Source organism: Adiantum capillus-veneris, chromosome 9 (genome assembly GCF_014529385.1).
Source record: "Adiantum capillus-veneris isolate H3 chromosome 9, ASM1452938v2, whole genome shotgun sequence".
Taxonomy (NCBI): domain Eukaryota; kingdom Viridiplantae; phylum Streptophyta; class Polypodiopsida; order Polypodiales; family Pteridaceae; genus Adiantum; species Adiantum capillus-veneris.
This window is the reverse complement of record NC_140939.1, coordinates 147,206,444-147,229,492: the sequence shown is the minus strand read 5'-3', so window position 1 is coordinate 147,229,492 and position 23,049 is coordinate 147,206,444. Positions and strand designations below refer to the sequence as shown.

The 23,049-nt window shown below is 40.1% G+C and overlaps 3 pseudogenes; 2 read left to right on the top strand and 1 right to left on the bottom strand.

Annotated features, from left to right (window-relative positions):
• Positions 1–9,863: 9,863 nt before the first annotated feature.
• On the bottom strand, positions 9,864–10,430 carry LOC147451337 (uncharacterized; annotated as a pseudogene).
• A 29-nt stretch (positions 10,431–10,459) lies between these two features.
• On the top strand, positions 10,460–11,394 carry LOC147451336 (pre-mRNA-splicing factor ini1-like; annotated as a pseudogene).
• Positions 11,395–22,293: 10,899 nt separating this feature from the next.
• LOC147451335 (uncharacterized) lies at positions 22,294–22,974 on the top strand (annotated as a pseudogene).
• Positions 22,975–23,049: the final 75 nt, after the last annotated feature.

The following is a 23,049-nucleotide window of genomic DNA, read 5'->3' as shown; positions in this document are numbered from 1 at the left end:
TCAAATAAAGATAGTGAATGAAGATATATTAAAGACCGTGTTTCGTACAATGTTTGGTCTTTATGAATATCTAGTCATGCCTTTGTCTTGACTAATGCACTAGCCATGTTCAATTGTTTAATGGAGAAAATATTTAGACCCGACCGCAAATTCATTGGAGTGCTCTTTGATGATATCATCATCTACTCCAAGTCCTTGGAGGAGCACAAGAAACATCTCTTGGTGATTTTTCAACCATTGATGGAGAACAAGATTCAAAAGAAAAGTGAATTTTTCCTTCAAGAGATTCAATACTTAGGTCTTATTATATCTCAAGATGGTATCCGTATGGATCTATCAGAGTTGGAGGTAATAAAAGCATGGCCTAATCCAAGGAATCTACATGAGCTAAGAAGCTTTATTTGTATGTGTGCATATTATAGACGCTTCATAGAAAAATTCTCTCAAATAGCAGGACCATTACATGACTTAACAAAAAAACGTTAAGTACTCACTAGGACTGCTAAGGAGAAAAATGCTTTTAAAAAGCTCAAAGAAGCTTACTTCCCAACCAGTCCTTATGCTTCTAGATTTCTCAAAGCCATTCGAGGTCCAATGTGATGCTTGTGGTGATTGCCTTGGAGCAGTCTTACTTCAAGAAGGGCATGCATAGCATATGAGAGCCGAAGGTTCAATTTCGATGAGCGAGTCTTGAGAATTTATGAGAAAGGCTTTTAGCTATTTTACATGCCCTAGATACATGGAAGCACTATCTATTGGGGGCGACATTTATTTACAAACAGACCACCAAAGTTTCAAGTACTTCATGATGCAAACTAAGATTTCTAACAAACAAATGAGGTAGTCAAATTTTCTTTTGCAATTTTTGGTAAGCACAATCGTGGCCGATGCACTTTCACAAAGAGTTAAAGTTAATGCAGTGTCTATCCCTACTCACAATGATCTATCTCCTGTGTCAAATAAAGATCCTACAATGACCACGAATTTTTGGAAAGGTCTCTGTGAAAATCTAGGTACAAGATTGAATTTGTCTTCAGCCTATCACCCACAAATGGATGGCCAAAGTGATATAGCCAATCTTACGATACTCGATCTACTAAAAACTTATGTTACAAAAGCAGATCAACGTTCACAATGGAAAAAGTACTTACCCATTGTAGAGTATGCGTATGCAAAATGCTACTACTGACAACCACAAAAGGGTCTTAACGTTTAAAGAAAATGATTGGGTCTTACTTAAGTTTCCCAGACTGGATTGAGACAAACAACGGGCAAAAATCCTTCAGGCCATCAAAATTATTATGCTAAACTAGCAAAAAATACTATGATCCTTTTCAAATCTTGAAGCCAATCAATGAGATGGCTTATCAACTCAAGCTACCCAACCATTGGATCATACACAATGATTTTCATGTGAGCCTGCTTAAGCCCTACAAAAGAGAGCCACCAAGTGAACCAGTTATTGAAGACCCTCCCAAAATCTAAGACCAAGAAGAGGTACTACAACCCGAATCTATCCTTCCGCATGAAGATAAGGTACTACGACATAGTAAGATTATTCAACGATATCTTATTAAGTTCAAAAATTATCCTTTTGAAGATGCTAGATGGATGCAAGGAATATAGCTTAAGGACAGTATGAACCTTGTCAAAGCTTACAATGCTACAGTAGAGTAAGAAAATGTACATGTTTCTTTTAAATGACCAATGTTTTTGTCTTATAAGACTAATTTCATTTTTATTGTGCACAAATTTAGGTAGTATGCATGCTTAGAATCATGCTTGTGATGACGACATCTCTCAAACACAAAGTAGAATTTGTCACTCTACTTTGGGAGAATGAAATGGACTCAAGAGCAGACATGCTTATGGCAGTTAAGTCTCCCAAGCCCCAAATAGACTATTCATCCATCTTGGAATGATATCGTAGGGTAAAAATGGATCCTCTCCCCGCTAAGAAACATTAACTAATGACCAAGCCTTTGTCTCTTCTACCTCATAGTCAAGGACGACTATGATTTCAAGAGAGAGGTAATATCATAAAATATAAAATCTAACCAACCCAAATGATTTTCTCATATTAAAATGATCATTTAATATGGAAGAATAAACACGAACAAGGGTTAGAATATAGACATGTGCTTATGGATCTATCTCAACACGGGCCCAAGGCTCAAGGGGTCCAAATGAGAGATGATCTCTCAAATAGCAAGGCTAGCTAATGGAGCTTAAATACCTTAGGTTTAGATTCATTAAAAACCTCCAAAGGTTAATGTTAAAATTTCTTTGACCTTAGACAAGGTAGGGTTGTGCTTTAGGTGGAAAACCGGCCCAAGATTGAGGTGCTTGTCGTGCTTGCTGACTAAGGTTCTTGTCGTGCTTACTGAATAAGGTGCTTAAGGTGCTCCATGACTAAGGTGCTTGAGGGGATAAGGTGTTCAAAATTAAAAGTACATCCCTAGTATAAAGAAAGGAACTAGGACACTTGTCAAGCTCCTCTTCATGGTGTGCCTAAGGTCTATCGATTGGCCTTCCAAGGGGTCCAATGATAATTTAGTTAATTAAATTAATTATTTATGCATTTATCAAGTCCTCTGTCCTCTCTCTCAAAGGGGAAAGGGGGACACTTGTCCGAAGGCTACCCTTGTTGCTTGTGATATGCACTAAGCATGTGATTGGCCATGGTTGAGGAGGTCCAATCAAGTGCAAGGTAGTTCTAGAAGAGGGGGTCGACCAAAGCAAGGAGGGGGCTAGCTTGGGGGTTATACTCTCCTACACACACACACACACACACACACACACACACACACACACGCACACACACACACACACTCTTTGTGTGAGGTGCAAAGTGCAAGAGCTCCATATCCTTCTCTAAATCTTGTAGAGAAGTTGAGATCCTAGACCAAAACTCTTGGCTATGGAATGCAAATCCAACCAAGAGCCATGCTTCAATGCTTAAGCTTGTCATCTTCTTCATCTTCATTACTATGCTATTCTGTATGCTAAGTAGGAAGAGTGATGATAAGTGAGGAACTATTTCTTTCTCCTATGAATTTATCTTCTTCCTCTTTCCTACCCTCATTCCCTGCTAGCTCTCTCCACCTTCAAAGGTGTTTGAGGCCTTGGGACTGAGGTAAGGGATGCTTAATGCTTTTTACAAAGTCATTAGGAAGAGGATGGGGTCTAGAAGGGCCTCTTTATTTTCCATAAGATGATGGCGGTGAGTAACATTTTGACGAATAGATGCATGCCATGTGTGTAATAATGGTGGGTGTGTAAGAGAGGTGTAAGAGTGGTCAAAGGATACACTTTTTTCCCAAAAAGGGACTCTACAACTTTATGATTTTTTGCCTTCCATTGTTGGGGTATAGGCGCCTGTGCCTTGCCCGGCCGCCCAGAGTCTGGGCGCCCACCACTGATTTGTATACCTTATACATAGCATAAGTGTATAGGGGGTTGCTCACTCTTTGAGTCTCCCCACCCATATCTCATTATGTATCATAGTGACAAGCCTTTGCACTTCCACTCATGTTTGATGATGCTCCTCCATCATAAGGCAGGAGAGTATATCCGCCCATATCCCCCGAGGTAAGATGTCAGTCATCTACACACACACCCCATCACTCAAGTTAGTTAGAATGATAAAATCCAGATTCAAACAAAAATATTATGTCCTCAAAACAATATGAGTCATATCCAAATCAATTTTTACAATAGTAGAAAACCAAAAAGATTCATAGTGTCTTTAGGGAGATACATGAATACGAAAAGGTCCTATGAATCAATTCTTGGTTCCTACAATCAAAGCTCTACCCCTATATTTATTCACATCTTGAGATTCAAAGTTTAGAACTTCAACTTGTGTACTAAAATTTGCATCTTCTTTTTTGTACCATTCCTCTCCTCATGATACATCTGTGGGTGGTAATCCATAAAGCAGTTTACATGAGCATGCCATTTATTTATATCATCTCTGTAGAAATATCTACTCAAGTTCACTTCCATTGGTGGCGCTTGGGCAAAGTTACTAATGCACATGGGCTTCTCGTAGTCATTAAAGGTAATAGTGACATTCTGAGGATTGTATATGATAATAGGTCCATAGACTCTATTGAACCAATCTTGGGATAAATAATAGAATTGGTTGCAACCATTTGACTTCTTCCATACTCTGATTATGACACTTTCACAAAATCCATATCTTTGGTTTAACATGAGGGCCTTCTTACTAAGTATGAGCTCTCGACTTGGTATGTCCAAAAGAGAACACAAGGTAAAGAACATATCCCTGTACTTTAACGTTACCTTCTTGGATCTTTTCCTTGACCCAAAGTTGTCAATTGGTCATAAACCTTTCAGGCCCTTGTGTTCGATGTTGAGGTTGGGCTTCAACATATAATTCCCATGCTACATAAGTGCTCGGAACAAGGTAGTCTCTAGTCCCCTTTGAAGCTCGAACTACTTCAATTCCCCAATGGAAACTGAATCCAACCGCATAATTGAAAAAGACCCTCTATGCAAAATCACTTGGGAGTTCATCTAGCCAATTAAGAAGATCCATCTAAAAACAACACAAAAAGAGAGAAAACTTAGTACACATGTAAACCAAAACTGAGTCTATGTCTCTTTTATTCATCAAAATCTTATTTTTAATATTCCATTACAATATTATGGATGTCTCAGAGCCAATATTGTAAATATTCTTTTAACTCTCATGATATGGTATTCCCTTAGACCTCGCCCATGACAACATGGTGTATAGTTATTCTTTTCCTATGACAGTTGCAAGAGCTTCAAACTTCTTAGCAACTTTAGCAATCCTTAACATTCGGGAGCGCATTGCCAAGTAGTAGAACATGTCTTCTAGGCCTCGCCATATTCTGAGTTGAAGTAGCCTGAGGTTGGAAAACCAATCTCTTAGACTGTCTTCAATGTAGATAAAGAATTGACGAAAGGGTTCTTGGTGATGGGTAAGGTAACTATGGTCAACACTCTTCTAACAAGTTGTGCTTCTTGGCATGCCAAAGACTTTGGTCCCGATTTCTAAGTAAAAGAGTTCCCTTGCATCTCTCAATAACCGTGTTGCCATAGTGTTGAACACCATGGCCAAAACCTCATTCCCCTGGCTAAAGCATTCAGACGTCACTCTGGGAGCCATTTGTTACTACAAAACAAACATTCAAAGAAATTACAATATCATCGTTGAACACTTCAAACCAAGTACTTCCATTCAAGAATACAAGTAAAACAAGTACCACCAACCAAAGTCACTTACAGATGCATCATGAATACAATATCCTTTTCCAAACAACATGCAGGAATGCGTGCACAATACATAACTAACCCAACTAGTATCAGGATTCAAGCTATCCCATAACCTTAAGCACAGGCCCTAATACCAGGTGAGAGATACCCCTCCCCGAGGGTCTATGCACAAATATACAATTTACACCTTTATACAATTTTCAATATACATCAGAGTTGCAGAAGCGTTTGCATAGGGAGGAGCTCTCAATGCCCGACCAAGCATGGCGTTTAGGCCATGAGCCGGACTGCATCCAGAGGTACCTAGCGACTAGTGCTACCCCTGAATGGGTGTTATGAATAAAAGTGTATTCAAGAAAAATATAACATTGTAGAGGGTGAATATATGTATACACCACATTGCAAAAAGAGAGAGAGAGAGAGAGAGAGAGAGAGTGTAGTGGAGGATGAAATAGAGTGCACAGAGACGTGAGAGAATGACAATCGAGAGTCTTTAAATGCCCATGTCACTGGAACAGGCAACCATGTATTAATGCAATGACAAAATCTGGGTATACCATAACATCAAAATGACTATGACAAAATAACTAGCAAAGCATCGGACCCTGTGTAGGGATCGACCGGTCCCCCCATCCACTTCTTCTCTACTACGGACACAGAGAATTTCACTTTGTTGGGAGCGAGCCAGAACGCCTCCAACCGAGGAATCCCAATCCCCGAGTGAGTACTTCCGAGCAGACAAGAAACCGATCCAGCATAAGCAATGAAAAATATTAGATCAAGATCTCAATAGTCACTCTATAGAGTATAGTGTAGCAAAGTAACCATGTTGCATCTCAAATAGTCTCAAACAAAAGAGCCATACTCTTCCTTTAATGTGTTCACACACACATTGATACACAATCATATCCTTGCTTCAGAACCATCTTGCTGAGCATATTCCAAAACTCTATTTGTGCAAACTTATTCTCCATGGTAAATTCACATGTTGCAATTTTCATAAGTTCGTGCACAAATAGACCAAAAGATGGTAACTCAAATGCCACATGTCCATCATAATGCATAGGTAGCTCTTGAACTTGAATGATATCCTTTGCTTGCTTGAGTGCCATGTGCATGTTGCTTTGTGTGAAGGCATTGCATGTAGTATACTAGCTACTCTGGAGGGACCATCTGACTATTATTAGTGTGTCCTTCATTCCAATGCCTTGTGTGCTTTCAATAGCAATGCGAACCTTCTAGAATTGACATTGGTCATGATTGAGAAGCAAGATTTGTTCACCACTAGCAAGTTCAATAGCCTTTATCTTCACTTGCTCTCACATTAGAGTTAATGGATGCAAATTGAATGCATTATTATTTCATAACGTTGTATCACAAAAGATATAGAAAGTGCATAGATGCTATCGTCAAACATAAGAACAATCTTGTGGCCACATTGTCGTCCATAAATGGTTATGTGTCTAGCCATGGTTGACTGCAAGATGAGAAATTTCAAACTCCAAGCAAACCTTTTTGAGAAATCATAAGAAAGAGAAGAACCCCACAAGGTACATAGAACTTAAATCATAATAGAAACATTTAGCATCAAATTACATATTACAATCTATCTATCATTGTCTCTAAACGTCTAGAGAATTCCTTATGGAGAATTTAATCATCCACCCTTATATTAACTCCTTGATTAACCAAGGTTATGCTCCCTCCTCTGAATCACACCTTGTGTTCATCAATATTAAAGCCATGGTAGATGCTTGGACAAGTAAAAGTAAGTGTGTGTGTGTGTGTGTGTGTGTGTGTGTGTGTGTGTGTGTGTGTGTGTGTGTGTGTGTGTGTGTGTGTGTGTGTGTGTGTGTGTGTGTGTGTGTGTGTGCGTGCGTGTGCATGCGCAATGTTGTGGAGCGGGGAGGAGGGTTTCTCAATACATATTATTATGGAAAGTGCTTCTAAAGAAGTTATAGAAGAAGTAGATTTGGTAGATTGTATTGGTAGGTTGGAGCCAATATGAACAATGTGTATTTGCAATCTTCGGTGCTAGATTGTACCTTATTGAAATTGGCGATAATTTTTTTTGAATGAGTGACTCCATTTTGACTAGCTCGCAAAAAAGATCTTTCAGTGTATAATCATGACACTTGAGAAACGAAGAGGAAAAGGAAAATATCCCTCATAACACATACTTGAAAATAATAGTTTTCATGGACTACGGACACTCTTAGAGTTTTCATGGTGAGTTGCAAAAGAGGAGGCCCCAATCATGAGGACTCTATGGACAAGGGCGGGAGAGGTGATGAACATCATAAGGTACTTTCAACATGTATGATAATCACCACTTGCATGCAACATCTTGGCAATCAACTCTTATGAAATGCCTTCACAATCACCTCGGCCCCATCTTTCAATGAGAACAAAGATGAAGAGTTTGGGTGTGTGTGTGTGTGTGTGTGTGTGTGTGTGTGTGAGAGAGAGAGAGAGAGAGAGAGAGAGAGAGAGAACGAGGTTCGTCTTCCACAGTTACGGGATCACAGCTGAGGAATCTTTTCTCAAACACCAGCCTTTCTGGTCGCGCTTAAAAAATGACTTTGATGCGCCGATGCCCTTGTTCAACAATCCCTACCTCCACCTTCTTCTAGAGTTCCACAAAAGTGGGCCTTACTCCGCCACTGAGCAGCGAGCTCTACATGGAAGGGGTGTGCATGCTCTCAACCAATCTAGCCAATTACGCTCTCTCTCTCTCTCTCTCTCTCTCTCTCTCTCTCTCTCTCTCTCTCTCTCTCTCTCTCTCTCTCTCTCAGACTCAGTGCCGCCTCTATAAGTCACTCACAATGCTCAAAAAACCTAGGTATTATGTAACCCCACCTACAAATTTTGAGATTTACCTCTAAATTTTATAGTTGAAGGTGAGAAAACCTCCAAATTTTGAAAAAAAAATTGTGTAAATTGGTATAAAAACCTTCAGATTTAGTCAGTTTACCTCTATTGTTTCTAACATGTAGGTTTGACAAGTTTTTGGAAAAAAGTTTTTTTTGAGCATTGGTCACTCACTCTCAACATCCGAGTTTAGTGAATTTCCAGTGTCGTGTCTCTTGTTCACTTGTAGGGCTTCTCTCTGTCACACACTCTCAGAGTCTCAGAAGCAAGTCAGGCTCTCTCTCTCTCTCTCTCTCTCTCTCTCTCTCTCTCTCTCTCTCTCTCTCTCTCTCTCTCTCTCTCTCTCTCTCTCTCTCTCCACTTTCCTCTCCCAGCCAAAGTGTGGGCTCTCCATTGCAACTCTCATCACTACAATTTTGGAGCATCGAGAGTCACTCATCAGCCATACACATACTACATCACATGTAACTTTGGTCCCATAGGTCATATTTGACCTCCGAGGACGATAATAAAATCTATCTATCTATCTCTCTCTCTCTCTCTCTCTCTCTCTCTCTCTCTCTCTCTCTCTCTCTCTCTCTCTCTCTCTCTCTCTCTCTCTCTCTCTCTCTCTCTCTCTCTCTCTCTCTAAAAAAAAAAAAAAACTTTAGAAAGACACTTCAAAAACATCAGATGCAAGCCCGTCCAAAAGACTCAAAAGTCCCTCAATGTCCATCTTATTGCTCGCTTCAACCACAGTGGCAATGCTCGTAGCATGTGTCTTTGAAGAGTTCTATGATAGAAGTCAAAATTCATGAGCCTTCTTCCCCTCCTTGCTTATGCACTAATTAGACACCTCTTCACTTCCTAACGGCAGGAACATTGGTACGCTGATTGTGGTTCTACATATCCTCCTTGCATCTAAACCTCTGTGGTGGCTCCCAAAATCTTCTTGTTGTGTAGGATCTTACACGGACAACGTGAGAGTGAATGACGCATGAAACACAGTACTGCATTTTGGCGTAAAGCTTGGAAAGTGCATACCCATCATAAATGAAAGCATCATGCACATCTCACAGAGCAGCTTGTTCAACAATGTTCCTTATAAGAAACCGCTTGATAGCCTTGTCCTTGGGCACACATTGCCCATAGTTGGAGCACATGATGGGGTTGGTGTGGCCTCTTCCATGCTTGTTACGTCCATTGTTGCGACGCTTGATCATCATGACTACTTATGCCGCAATCGCTTTTACTTACTCTTCGTCATGGAGATCTCTCTCTCTCTCTCTCTCTCTCTCTCTCTCTCTCTGTTTAGTGATATCTTTGGCTTATTCTGATTAAACACCAATTTCAAGTGTTGTGCAGCATAAGGGAACCCTATGTTGACATGATAAGACATTAAACTTGCATTGTGAGAGAGCAGTTGACATGATAAGACATTACCCTATGTTGACATGATAAGACATTAAACTTGCTGATAAGACATCAAACTTGCATTGTGAGAGAGCAGTTGGCATGCTAAGACATTACCCTATGTTGACATGATAAGACATTAAACTTGCATTATGCTGCACAACACTTGAAATTGGTGTTTAATTGGAATAAGCTAAAGATATCACTAAACAAAGAGAGAGAGAGAGAGAGAGAGAGAGAACAATCTACTCAACCCGCAACTCTATTGAAGAGACCTAGCAGTTTAGATACAAGAGAGGACTAGCCAGCACTTATAGTTGGAAGCTAGCGAGCTAGCCATGCGGGCCGTGGCCACCATGACCGCCATGCCCCTTATCGCAGCTACCACCATGGCCCTTGCATTGGTCGCCTCCATGGTAGTTGTTAATATAGCCGCCCTTGCCACCTTGACCACCATGCTGATCATAACCACCGCTTCCCTTCCCGCCATAGGTACGTGGCCCTTGTCCCCACCCGTTGTCAAGGTGCCGCAGAGCCTCGAAAGGGGTTGATCTTCCTGCGATGGCGACAAAGCATGGCGCAGGCGCTCTTCTCTTCCCAACCAGGAATGCACTGCAAAACGCCCTCCTGAGAGGAGCTGCTTACCGTGCTTTCTCTCACAAGGAATTCATACGAGTCTGCAATTGCTGGGTTATAGCTATCTCCCTTACATGCGTGAGTTTCTGGTGAGGCCAACTCCAAGGGCCGCTGCAGGCCGAAACCTAGCTCTCTCTCTTCTCCGGCATCCTCTTCATCGCTAATACTGCGTTCGCGAGGCTCACCACCCCCATCACCAAAAGCATGGCAAGAAGCAGCAGTGCCAGATCCTTGTTGCTACCCACATAAGAAGAGCTCGCCATTGCAGTACTACGACAGACTCAAACGCAGAATGCAAGTGATGGATTCTCTCTCTCTCTCTCTCTCTCTCTCTCTCTCTCTCTCTCTCTCTCTCTCTCTCTCTCTCTCTCTCTCTCTCTCTCTCTCTCTCTCTCTCTCTCTCTCTCTCTCTCTCTCTCTCTCTCTCTCTCTCTCTCTCTCTCTCTCTCTCTCTCTCAAAAAGAAAAAAAAAACTCGACTCTCTCAAAGAGCACGTGCCGGCGCACGCTCTTTGAGAGAGTTGAGGTTTTTTTTTTTGGAGAGAGAGAGAGAGAGAGAGAGAGAGAGAGAGAGAGAGAGAAATTAAAGAGACTCTCTCAGCATACGTGGGGCAAGCGGGCGTAGGGCACTCATGAGCAGCCATGGTGAATGGCAACTCTGCGAGAAGCGCGAAGGAAACCTACCCAAGAGGTTGACGAGCAGGCGGTCATCACTGAAGCGTGCGAAGGGGAAGCCCGGGAATGTCTAGCCGTAGGGGCGCTGCGCTGTCTGGGTCCCACCATTACTCTCTATCCGCAGAGCCCAACCATCTCTGCAATGTCCCCTATTTGTGACCTCACCATCAGGTCCTTGCTCATGAAGAAAACTCAATTGCCGAGTGCTCTCCCTTGCAAGCAGTGCTTCTTCATATACTGTCAACCCCACAGGTAGACTACTGCCTCCATCCTTTCCCTCCTCTCTCAGCAGCAGACATGGGAGTCAGTGCGTGATTTGCGATTCATACGTGCACCCCTGTATTTTGTTTGAGTGTGCGATGAGTGCAATTATGGCTCCTTCCAAGGGCGTTGCATCATTTGCGGAGGTGCCAACATTTCTGATGCTTACTACTGCAAAGAGTGCACCCAGCAGGACAAGGATAGAGATGGTTGCCCCAAAATTGTGAACCTTGGCAGTGCCAAAACTGATTTGTTCTATGAACATAAGAAGTATGGTTTCAAAATAAGATAGGTCAGTGCACTCTCGCAACCTTTTGCTTTGTCGTGACCTATGAGGTTGGGGGGTGTTGCATACATACAGCTGAAATGTGTCATGCTTATTGTTGGCTATGATGGCATGTTCTTGCAGATGTAAGAGTGCAAAGAATGACACTTTTTAATTTGGGAGGTTTGCACCCGTTCAGATAGACAAACAAAAAGAAAGAGAGAGAGAGAGAGAGAGAGAGAGAGAGAGAGAGAGAGAGAGAGAGAGAGAGAGAGAGAGAGAGAGGGAAACACAAGGTTGCGAGAGCAGAAGCAGAAGCAACAGAAAGAAAGGAGAGGAAACCAGGAGAGATGCCGTCCAAATTGGATCCCTCGCAGATAGTGGAAGGGACGATAGTGACCTTGGCTTGACGATTCTGGACAGCGAGCTTGACGATAATGCGCAGGCCCTTCTAGTCCTTGGCAGTCTCCTAGGCGATGTCCTCTCCTACATTCTTGGGCGACAGTCCTAGAGGCCCGATCTTGGGCGCCAATGAAGAGACATCTCCAACTTCCCCTCCTGTTAAACAGATAAAAACCACCTCCTCATATTCTTGTTGTCCTTTCTTTATCAGCATTGCATCTTCATCATGGGTGCAAAACATGCATCACTCAGCTTCATGTCTACCGTCTAGTGGAGTTTATGGGTGGCTCCCTCAATGGTGACTCTGAACTAGAGTTGGACTAGAAGTAAGGGAGCAATTAGCACCGCTGCCCTTGTGATCAAATCCCTCGAGGATCCCGAGCACGATAGGAAGAAGATGAATGCATTGCTGCAGCTGCTGCTCCTCGCGGGTCTGAAATAGTAGCTAGACGTGTTATAATTGTTGCTCAAGAACGAGTACTGTTGTGGTGGGCGCCTGTGTTCTGGTGTGAACACAGCCTTCTCTGAAGGCAACTGGAGCTGCTCATGATTAGTGCTAAGGGCCTTGTTAATCTGCTCTAAGTTTCTTGCAACAATTACCTCCCTTCCTAATATCGAAGAGGGCGAGCTCTAACAATCAAATTCCTGTCCATTTAATGCATAATTAATACCACAATGATGAAGCCGACTGTCAGAAATAGCAAAGATGCCATAATTTGCATTTATGACATTGTTATACTGCAGGTGCTCCTCATGATTGGTGGCCAGTGGCTACTCTCATAATTGCATTGTCATAATTCCTCTTATTAATCTGACCATGCAAGCCGCTGGAGCACTCAATTTCCTTTTTCTTCTTCTTCTTCTGCTTGCCTCAGTCCTAGCATTGGCGATAGGGTTTTGCTCCATGCTAGTGTGCCACATGATCTCTTAGGTGGTTTCCGACCAGCAGATTCCTCTTCCTTCTCCTTATACATTTAAGAACATCAAGCACAATGGCAACATTTCTCTCGATGATTTGATTGAGATTGCCCATTTGATGCGTCCATGTTCAATGGCAAAGGATCTCGCTGGCACAGCAAAGGAAATTCTTGACACTGCATTTCTGTTGGTTTCTCTGTGGATGGGAAGGATCCCATGGATTTGCAAACAGAGATTGACGATGGGGATGTTGAGATTCCAGAGAATTAGCTTAATTTATCTTAGGTAGGTGCCTCTCTAGAATGTAGTGCTACTAAAGTAAGTTTCACTTTGTGGTACTGCTACTGGGTTTTTCTTGCAAATCATTTTTGGACAAATGTGAGCTTGTTATACTTCTAATGAGTGTATGCTCAGCGTGGAGAGAGAGAGAGAGAGAGAGAGAGAGAGAGAGAGAGAGAGAGAGAGAGAGAGAGAGAGAGAGAGAGAGAGAGCACCGGTTCACATGCTTCAGACAGTGTTCCTGGGAAAAATCAATTTCACAAACATCCATAGAGGAAAATTCTCAAAATAACGGCATTTTTTACAATTAAACTCTATTTTTATTTCTTCCATTATGAGATGCGTATGGCAATTGGACTAAAGAAACTAAAGCCTAATCATAGCCCTAGGTCATGTTAAAAATGAATGGAGTATTAAGACTATCACTAAAAGTCTAGGACTAATGAGAAATGAACCTACATTAATATAAGGGCAAGGCCAATTACCTATGATTACCACACATAAAACCTAATTTTTTTATGAGTTAATTTTCACAAAGCAAAGTGTTGAAACTTTAGTATGCCTAGCTTTTGAACATGAAAAAACCATAGTTCTTGAATTGTCAAACCAGATTCTATCCTCTTTCCCTTCCTTCAATTGGTTGTTTTGAGTTTTTAATCGGCTCTAGAGAGAGAGAGAGAGAGAGAGAGAGAGAGAGAGAGAGAGAGACAGAGAGAGAGAGAAGATCCTACAAGGTAGTTTGGTTGTGCTCACACATTGGCTTGGTTTTCATGAGGACTAAAACTTAAGTGGGAGAATGTGCAAGGTGAAGTGAAAGAGAAGAAAGATAAGTCAAAGATTGAAGTAGACCTGGTAAGCTTTGGTCCCTAGAAGTGAAAGACTTTTCTTGGAGATTCTCCAAGCTCAACATTTTTTTGTAAAGATGTTTTGTATATGATGAAAATAGTCGGTGATAATGATTGTTTCTCTTTTCTTTTTCTTTTTCTTTTTTTTAGAGAGAGAGAGATAGAGATCTAAGCATCTTCTCTCATTTAATAGCGCTCTTCCTACTGGACATACATGGTAGCTCTTGGTTTGGCAAGTCTCTATCATCTACAAAAAATGGAATGTCAATACGATGCAACCCTTTTCCTCATCCAACTAGCAAGATTTCCTTACCACCTTGACTTGAGCAGACACAAGCTCAAAAGCGATTGAAATTTGTCACAAACAAATTATGGCCTTCTAGACATTTGCTAGATTTTTCCAAACACTGATCCAAAATGGAAAGGAGTCGCATCTTCCATCTTTATGAACTAAGATGTTCAATTGATCTATATTTAAGTTTCCAAAAAAACATATTTTTGCCAGCAATGGTGACATGTATAAGGATGACTAGATTTGTATAATCATGATTGGGGAGCAATGGTACTGACATTTATTGATTGGATTTAGAGAAATCTCTCTCTCTCTCTCTCTCTCTCTCTCTCTCTCTCTCTCTCTCTCTCTCTCTCTCTCTCTCTCTCTCTCTATCTATCTATCTATCTATCTATCTATCTACCTCTCTCTCTGTGTGATATCTCTTTTTAGAAAAGAAGTATATATATACGTGAGAAACTCACTTGGCAACTTTGCTCGGTTTTGAACTTGCTCAGATAAGTTCGCTCGATGTTTGGTAGAACTCCCTCCAACCTACCTGAGCCAGACATAAGCTTAGGCCGCTTTGCCTCCCTCCATGAGCGCGAACTCTAAAAGGATCCCAAGTACCAATAGGTGGTACGATATCAACACCAACCATACCATTTTAAGCGTCATGCCTCTTCGATGCTCAGCACCGAGTGTTTAGGCAAAGCCAACGCAAAATCCCCAATGCGTTAGGTGTGTAGGTCATTCAACCCCCAACGCACTACCCGTGTAGATTATCCTAACAAAAAGAAGAAGACCTAGGCAACACCCTCGATCCATCAAAGCCCCAAGTCAACGACCCTTTTATCTAAGGGTAAGCGATGTAGGTGATCCTAGTCTTGTAGTGACGCTACCACAAGAAACATAACACGTGAGTCCAATCACAATAGCACTTTCCATATGCACAAACAATCTTTTCCAAGCAGTTAGAATGTACAGGGTCTCTATCCTTACATGTCAACCATAAACCATCCAGATCACTTCATGATCTAATCCCAAAACCATAAATCATAATCAAATCACATCACACGGGTGAGGCACAACCAATCCTGCAAAACCCCTTTAGAACATAACATGGCTGTGAAAATTCCAGCAACATAAACATATCTAGAAAAAAAACCAAGAGCCATACCGGCTTCCACCACAAAAACCACAACCATAAGCCATGAGGGAATCTCAGCCCTTAACCACCAATTATATTCACAATGAACCGACTCCCACACTTGGAGTTTGACATATCCCCTACAGTCAATCAGAGTCCGCACACGTATGACTCTTAAGACATGAGCTTTGCATGCATAAAATAAGTCCAACCAGCAACTAAACATGATATAAAAATCAAATTTTGACAACATCTAGCCATGCAAAGTTGATGCATCATATCTGCGCTTCACCCCTCTAGCACATAGGGTTAGTTTTGACCTAGAAAGGTGGAAAGCAATCATACCCATGCGCATTAGGCATACATATCAACCCATAAGATTCCATACATCATATGATAACATTCTATTACCATAAACAGGATGCAAAACAGCCACGACCTTTAGGTCAACCATAAACCATAACTTCACGTATATGCAAAAACAACTTTTTGACATTTTTGGGAGCAATGTTTGACCTCAAACCAATGCATCAAGCTCAGCTCCATAACATAGACTAGCACTCTATCACATCACTTCCCCCATATGATACTCATACCACAAAAGATAACCCAAAACGAAAGCCACTTTAATCATATCTACCTATGTGGTTCGGATTGTTTAACCGTACACCCTCACATAAGTTTATGGACATCTAATAAGTGAAATCAACTCACCAAAACAAACCATAAATCATACATAAGCGGCTCTGTTAACTCACGACGTCATATAGTACTCCCCCCCCTACAAGCATAGGTAAAACCAGTTATGGAATGATTAATAACTCGCATACCCAAGGCGATAATGGAGATCTAAATACATTTATCATCAAGTTTCATCAATATTTTTAACAAGTTAAGTGGGTTTGCCCATCCGGTGAATCTATATAGTGGTTCTCCAATGAGCCTGGAGTCAAAAATTTTGACTCTGCAGTGGGCAGCAAGCTGTTTTTTGCCCATATCTCTTAGTTCGTGCGTGATTTTCACATGACACCTACGAGAAAACATATTCTAAATTATGTGTTTTATCTCTGCTTTAAATGGTTCGGACTAATTCATAACAGTTTGTGAGTTATGACCAAAACAGTGTTCCTATCGCTTATATGACGTGAAACGAAAAGCGCTTTTTATGCACACACGTTATCACATAAACATATCGTGTGTGTATATCAGCATGTTAAACATGATGAAATAATCATGGAGAAACTTCATACGTACTTTTTAATCCATACATGCACTCATATACGAAAAAACAATCACCTAGAGGGTCACCTAGAGGGTGACTACTCAACAAAACGGCATAGAGAGAGAGGTGATGATGGCTATGGAGTTTAGAGCTTCTCACCGTGCTTTAGAATCGATTAGGGGCTGTCGAAAGGCTTCTTGATTTGCCGCAAGAGAGCAGTGATGAGAGCTACGCAGAGGTTTTCACCACTAGAGCTTCCGGAGAGCGCGTACATCGTGAAACAAGAGAGGAGATAGTAAGCAAGTAGAGAGAGAGTATCCTTCTTCTTCTTCTTCTTCTTCTTCTTCTTCTTCTTCTTCTTCTTCTTCCCGCAAACGAGAGAGAAGAGCTTATGAAGATGGTGATGAAGAAATTTCACCGCTCTATATAATAGGTAAGTATTGCCTTGCGGTAGTATACTTAACAGACGGCACTTAAAAGTGAGCACTCCCTGCCAATTTATAGACATTGAAGCAAGCCAGAGTGATGCCCAAGCCAGAAAACTAGAGCTAGTTATTGGGCTAGGAATAGCTGTAGCTTTTTGTAAACTTTTCTAAAAACATACCTTTGCTTTTGGTGGTCAACTCTCTCACTTACCATCCAATTTCTACAGTAAAACTGATCAATTGAACAGTATCCGGCCAACTAATGGAACCTTGTCTAGACTATGCCGCATCGTGATGTTCCGACATAATTATGACTTTCTCGTACTACCCTAGAGTATTTACGGTACTTTTTATAAAAATAATTCCCGTAAAAATCTCGTTTGGTTCCATTTTTACTCCGAGTGGTCATTTTTAAATCTGACGGATACTAGAATTAATATTTATATGTTTAGGTCATCCTAAAAAGCCAATGCTTTTTCAAAAACGCCAAAAAGCACAAAAGCTAAAAATAGCATAAAAAGCACAAAAAAACAAAATTTTCTAAAATTGAACCACGGGTTCCCCTTGTCACTAGAATAAAAAAGCGGACTCGTTTTTCACTTAAAAAAAACTAAAAATCATGAAAAGCTAAAAATAGCGTGAAAAGCGCTCAAAAAGCATATTTTTACAAAATTGAACCATAGCTTTCCCAAAACACGTAGATTAAGGATACGACCCTGCTTTTTGCAAAAAATACCTAAAAGCATAAAAACATGAAAAAGTTTAAAATTACGGATTTTCTCAAAACTGAACCAAACTTTCGTTTAATTTATTGGAACATGAAAACGACCTTATTTTTTACTTTAGAACCTTCCAATACTATCAATCAAGCATCTTAAATCAAAATTGGACAAAAATAGATATTGAAAGCTATTTTTCTTATTTTTAAAAGAGACATACAGGAATATAATGAGCCAAAATTTTGTGGTATAGCCGACTTGGTCATATAAATCAAAAGGAAATAAAATAGTTATAGTGTTTTGGTTATATCCTTATGTTAGACTATTTTGATTTTATCTTGTATGAGCATTGCATAATACCGGGGAAAAACTAGGCTTACCTAATTGCCATTCGTTAGGAAATCCTCTAAATTTTGTTGATAGTGATCTATGCATGCCTATTTTGCATAGGGGACATTATATTTCTTGACTTTCATAGATAACTCTACTCAAAAAGCATGGGCCTACCTCTTGAAGAGGAAAGACAAAGTCTTTAGTGTCTTTCAAAAGTTCCTAGCATTGCAAAAAACTAGTCAAGCAAGAAGTTGAAGGATTTGTGCACTTACAATGAGGGAGAGTACATCTCCACTAAGTTTAAGGCCTTTTGTAGCAAACAAGGCATTAGGAGGTAGTTCACTACCCCATACACCCCTACTCAAAATGGATTTTCTAAATGCATGAATAAGACTACTCAAATGCTTGTCACTTCTAAGCTATTTATGGAAAATTTACCTCAAGAGTTTTGGGGAGGGGATGTTATAACAACGGGGCATATCATCAATAATAGGTTGTCTAGCACACCATGGAACTACAAGATTTTGTAGGAGATGTGGATAAGAAAAAATACTTATCATGACAAATGACATGTGTTTAGATGTGAGGCATTTTGACGTGTCTAAAGAGCTTAAAAAGAAGTTGGACCCCAAGTCACACAAATGCATCTTCATTGGCTATGGTGCAGATGGAGAGATGGGTTATCATCTCTCGCACCCAAAATCTTGGACAGTTATTTATAGCTCACAAGTGATCTTTAATGAATCAAAGATGCACATACAGCTTGTAAAATAGATTGAGTATTGCAAGTGAGATTCAAAGACATAGCCTCAAATTCAATTATGCAAACAACTTAGTCTACTAGAGATGTACCTACCAATACTAGTGATGTACCTACTAGAGATGTACCTCAAATTCAATTATGCAAACAACTTAGTCTACTAGAGTGTTGGTAAGGCTTTGTTTTGCTAAGTTATTTTCTGAAGTTTTGCGTTGGTTGAACTTTCAAAAGATGGTTTTCAATGAGCATTTTCAATCATGCTTGATAGCCTGTGGATCGGACTCATACATCATAAGTTACATGCATTGGAAGAAGGCGGTCCCTTACTTAGAAAGTGGTTGCGGATGCATATGAGGAAAGGAAAGTGGGCCGATTTGATGGATTTAATTATAAATGATGTGGTGAAGAATTTTTGCAGATGGCCAAAGTGATCAGCTCCAAGCCGTGCTTTATTGCGTCTCCTAAGAGAGTAGAGCTTAGCTATCAAGAAATTAGGAGAACTACACATGTATCTCATGCCCTTGAGCAATTTTAGCTAGAATTAAACTATATATTGGTCACTGAGATAGAAGATAGCATGAAGTGGGAGCATGCAATGCAATTTGAGTACAGCATGATTGTGGCTAATGAAACTTGGAAAATGACAAAGTTGCCAGAGGGCATAGAAGCCTTACCTTGCAAATCTTCTCTCCAGTATGAAGATGACTACATTGAGTCTTGTGCTTGGATTAGTGGAGCACGTACTAGTAAAGCTTCTTGCTTTTAAACCCACTCAAGGACCAGGCACACTTTTTTTTTTTTGATGGTGGTTCATTTAGCTATCGTATAAGTTCTTTAATCTTTTGTACATAACTCATGACTGATAGCTTGCCTTGTTTGATCTTGTCTAGTTCACATGGTATATCTTCATCTTCTCTCTGATCTTGTTCAGCTCAAAGATTATATTTCATTGCCTCTATTGTCATTATATTTCAAACAAAATGCCTTTATCAATTTGTTGTATGTCCTTAGTTTCCAGGTTGGATAGTGGTAGTACTACTTCCTTGTTGTAGCCTTCAGTGTTTATGGAAAGTATTTCCCCATTCATCCTCATGAATGTTCTTTAATTTTTCATACTTCGAAATTATTTTGTATGGACATCTGGTTCATCCTTCTTCCCACCCTTAAATATCGAAAGGAAATTTTCATATCATTAGAATGTTCCTCGTGTCTGGACCTGTGATGGTTTGATTCTCACTCTATGTGTTTGGACTTCTTTATAAGTGAAATTCTTCTCTCTATGCATGTGTTTACTGTAGTGATCCATATCAACATCCTAATATCATTATATTGATCATCAATCTTAGTTACAGTATTCATATCATTCTTCTTATCTCACTTTTGATGTATTGTTTTCTTGCTTTGTCTGCTATTATCATTATCATCGGTTTTATCCTTCACTTTGCCTTTCTTGTCTGATTTATGAGACCCATGCAACCGAGAGTGTCTTTGAGACCTCTTAATGCCTCTTCCTTGATTGAGAAGAGTGCTTAGTGCCCCCAAGCTCATCAATATCTCTCAGATCAAGGTTGGCATATATCTCCTCATTCTCAAAGTCAAGTTCATCTTGAAAGCCCTACTCTGATTCTTCAACCACCATGTTGATATGGTCATGCTCCTCTACAAATATTGTGATAGGCCTCTCTTTCTCTTCCTAATTGTCTAGGTGGCATTATAATTGTTTAAATAAATCCAAATTCCAACTAGGAGATAGGTTCCTGTCCAAGAGCTTTAGATCACCATAATGATCGCCAAAATGGAATGAGTTGGTTACTTTTGACAGCTATTCTTGGTTGGAGAATTAAAAGTTAGATGTCAGATCAAATGGAGAATCAGATTCAAACTTCAAACAAATATAAAAATAGGATATAAACTGAAATGAACGTATGAAGTCAGAAACTAGACACAATACACGAGAACTGAAGTATACTCAAATACTAAAGGAAAGTACAACTGGCACCAGGTACCGATAAAATAAATCTAAATGACAATAGTAGCAACAATCAATGATTACAAAGACACGTTGTAGTCTATGGAGTGATAGACCCTAAAAATGAGATACCGGGTCCTATTTATAAGTACCTAGACTAGACTCTGAGTGACTTTATTGTTATATTTATTGTGATAATTATAGCTGGTAAATACTAAATTTGACTATGTAACCTAGCTACATACAAGTGCTTGTCTAAGGCCCGTTCCCAATGTCTACATAGTGAAACTAAGCACATTATGCCTCTTAAGAGTGTTCTTAACCAGAATATTTTCATGTGTGCCAATAATGCTTCTTATTTAGTTAAGGAATTTGGAACAATTGTGCTTATTGCAACTACTAGTTCTTTCACACTTAGGGATGCTATGTATGTACCTGGTATTAAGGAAACCATTTTGTCTCCATGTGCACTTGCAAAACTTTTCCTTCTAGTCAATGCCTTGGAAAGCGCCTTCTCTACTCCTAACTATGAACTATTAGGGTTAAACCTACTTACATCCTACATGTACTACCTCTAATGATTCACACATTCTAGTGGGAAGCACCCCTACACTTTGCATGACTACCCATTTTCCACCTACATGTCACTACGTCTTACCTAAGAGTGCCACCTCCTATGCCATGTACTAGGACATGTCGCTACCTCTCACCTTTAATTATGCTACTCTCACACACTCTAGTGGGAAGCACCCCTACACTTTGCATGACTACCTATTTTCCACTTACGTCACTACCTCTCACCTAAGAGTGTCACCTCCTATGCCATGTACTCGGACATGTGGCTTAATGATACGCATGGTATCCTACCTCTCATGGTGCTATTTAAGCACTCGTCCGATTGTAAAAATTGCATCTAATCAATCTACTTATTTTAGTGTTGTTTTGCACTTGTGTTGCTTGTGTCGTTTATCAGATTAGCATGTTAACTTAATGCCCTAATTATGAACGCAATTAATCATTATTTGTCCTAAGTTATAAATGTTACAAATGGTATCAAATTAGAACGTTAGCTTAATGCCCTAATTATGAATGCAATTAATCATTATCTATCCTAATTTATAAACGCTACAAGTGGTATCAGATTAGCACGTTAAGTTAGAGCCCTAATTATGAATTCGACTAATCACTATATGCCCTTATTAATAAGCCTTACAAGTGGTATCTGAGATTAATGTAAGGCTCGTTAATAATTGTGAGATCTTTCCATTATTATTCGCATCATGTAAATATCCCTTTTTTATTTTTTGTGAATATCCCTTGCTTAATAAGTGTACTCCTAGTTTTTACAAGGTGGCTTTCTCTGCAAACAATTTCTCTATGCTTTGAAAAGTGGGCCTAGTATTCATGAGAATAAAGCTCCAAGTTGACCTTTAAATTCAAACTTCGCTCTTTTTTTGGAATAGTGTTATCATTGCAAACTCCACTAGCATCATGTTTCTCTTTCTCACCTTGCACAAATCATGTCTGGCCATATTCATCATCGGCCCCTCAATCTTACCAATCCGTCACTCAACGCACTTAGAGAGACAACAATCGTGGAGCCTTAATGCCTTAACAAATTAATAAGATATCGATGGAGAGTTTAGTAGACAGCTTGGGCCTGCGATGATGGGAATGGACTTTGCTTGGGGCAAGTGGGTGTGTGCTCTTATCTGTATTGCTCATCATCGAACTAATAGCCAAGAATTTGCACCATTAGAGCAATCCCAAAGAGCAAAAATTCATCATCATTACTGCGCTAATGGCACCTCTCTATGGCATCATATCCCTTGTTGGTCTCATTGAGATACGCAACCGCACTACCTTTTTCTCCTTCCTTGATGCACTTGAGTGTTATGAGGCTCTAGTGATTGCCAATTTTTTGGCTCTAGTGTATAGCTTCTTGAACATTTCAATGAGCAAGATCATCATCTCAAATGGTATTAAAGGAGGCCAAATTCATGTGTCCTTTCCAATGACGTAGTTTGTGCCTCGTACCATACACGTCAATCAACATTTTCTAAAGCTTTTCAAGTGTGGACATGTCATCATTCACCTAGTGTTCTCAGCCTTCATGATTATGTTTCGGGTGTTAGGAGTACACAAGGGAATAACAAGCATGATTGTCACAATTTTGCTCAATGTGTTAGTGTTGCTAGCTCTTTATGCATTGGGGATCTTCTACCATGAATTCACAACACACAAGGCATCAAATACTTATTGTACTATTTTTGCACACAATAGATTGTGGGAAGATGATCACTATGACTTCTAACAATGATAGGACACATGACAAGGAAGATAACATCACACTAACGATAAACAATAAATCCCTACACACTAAAACTAT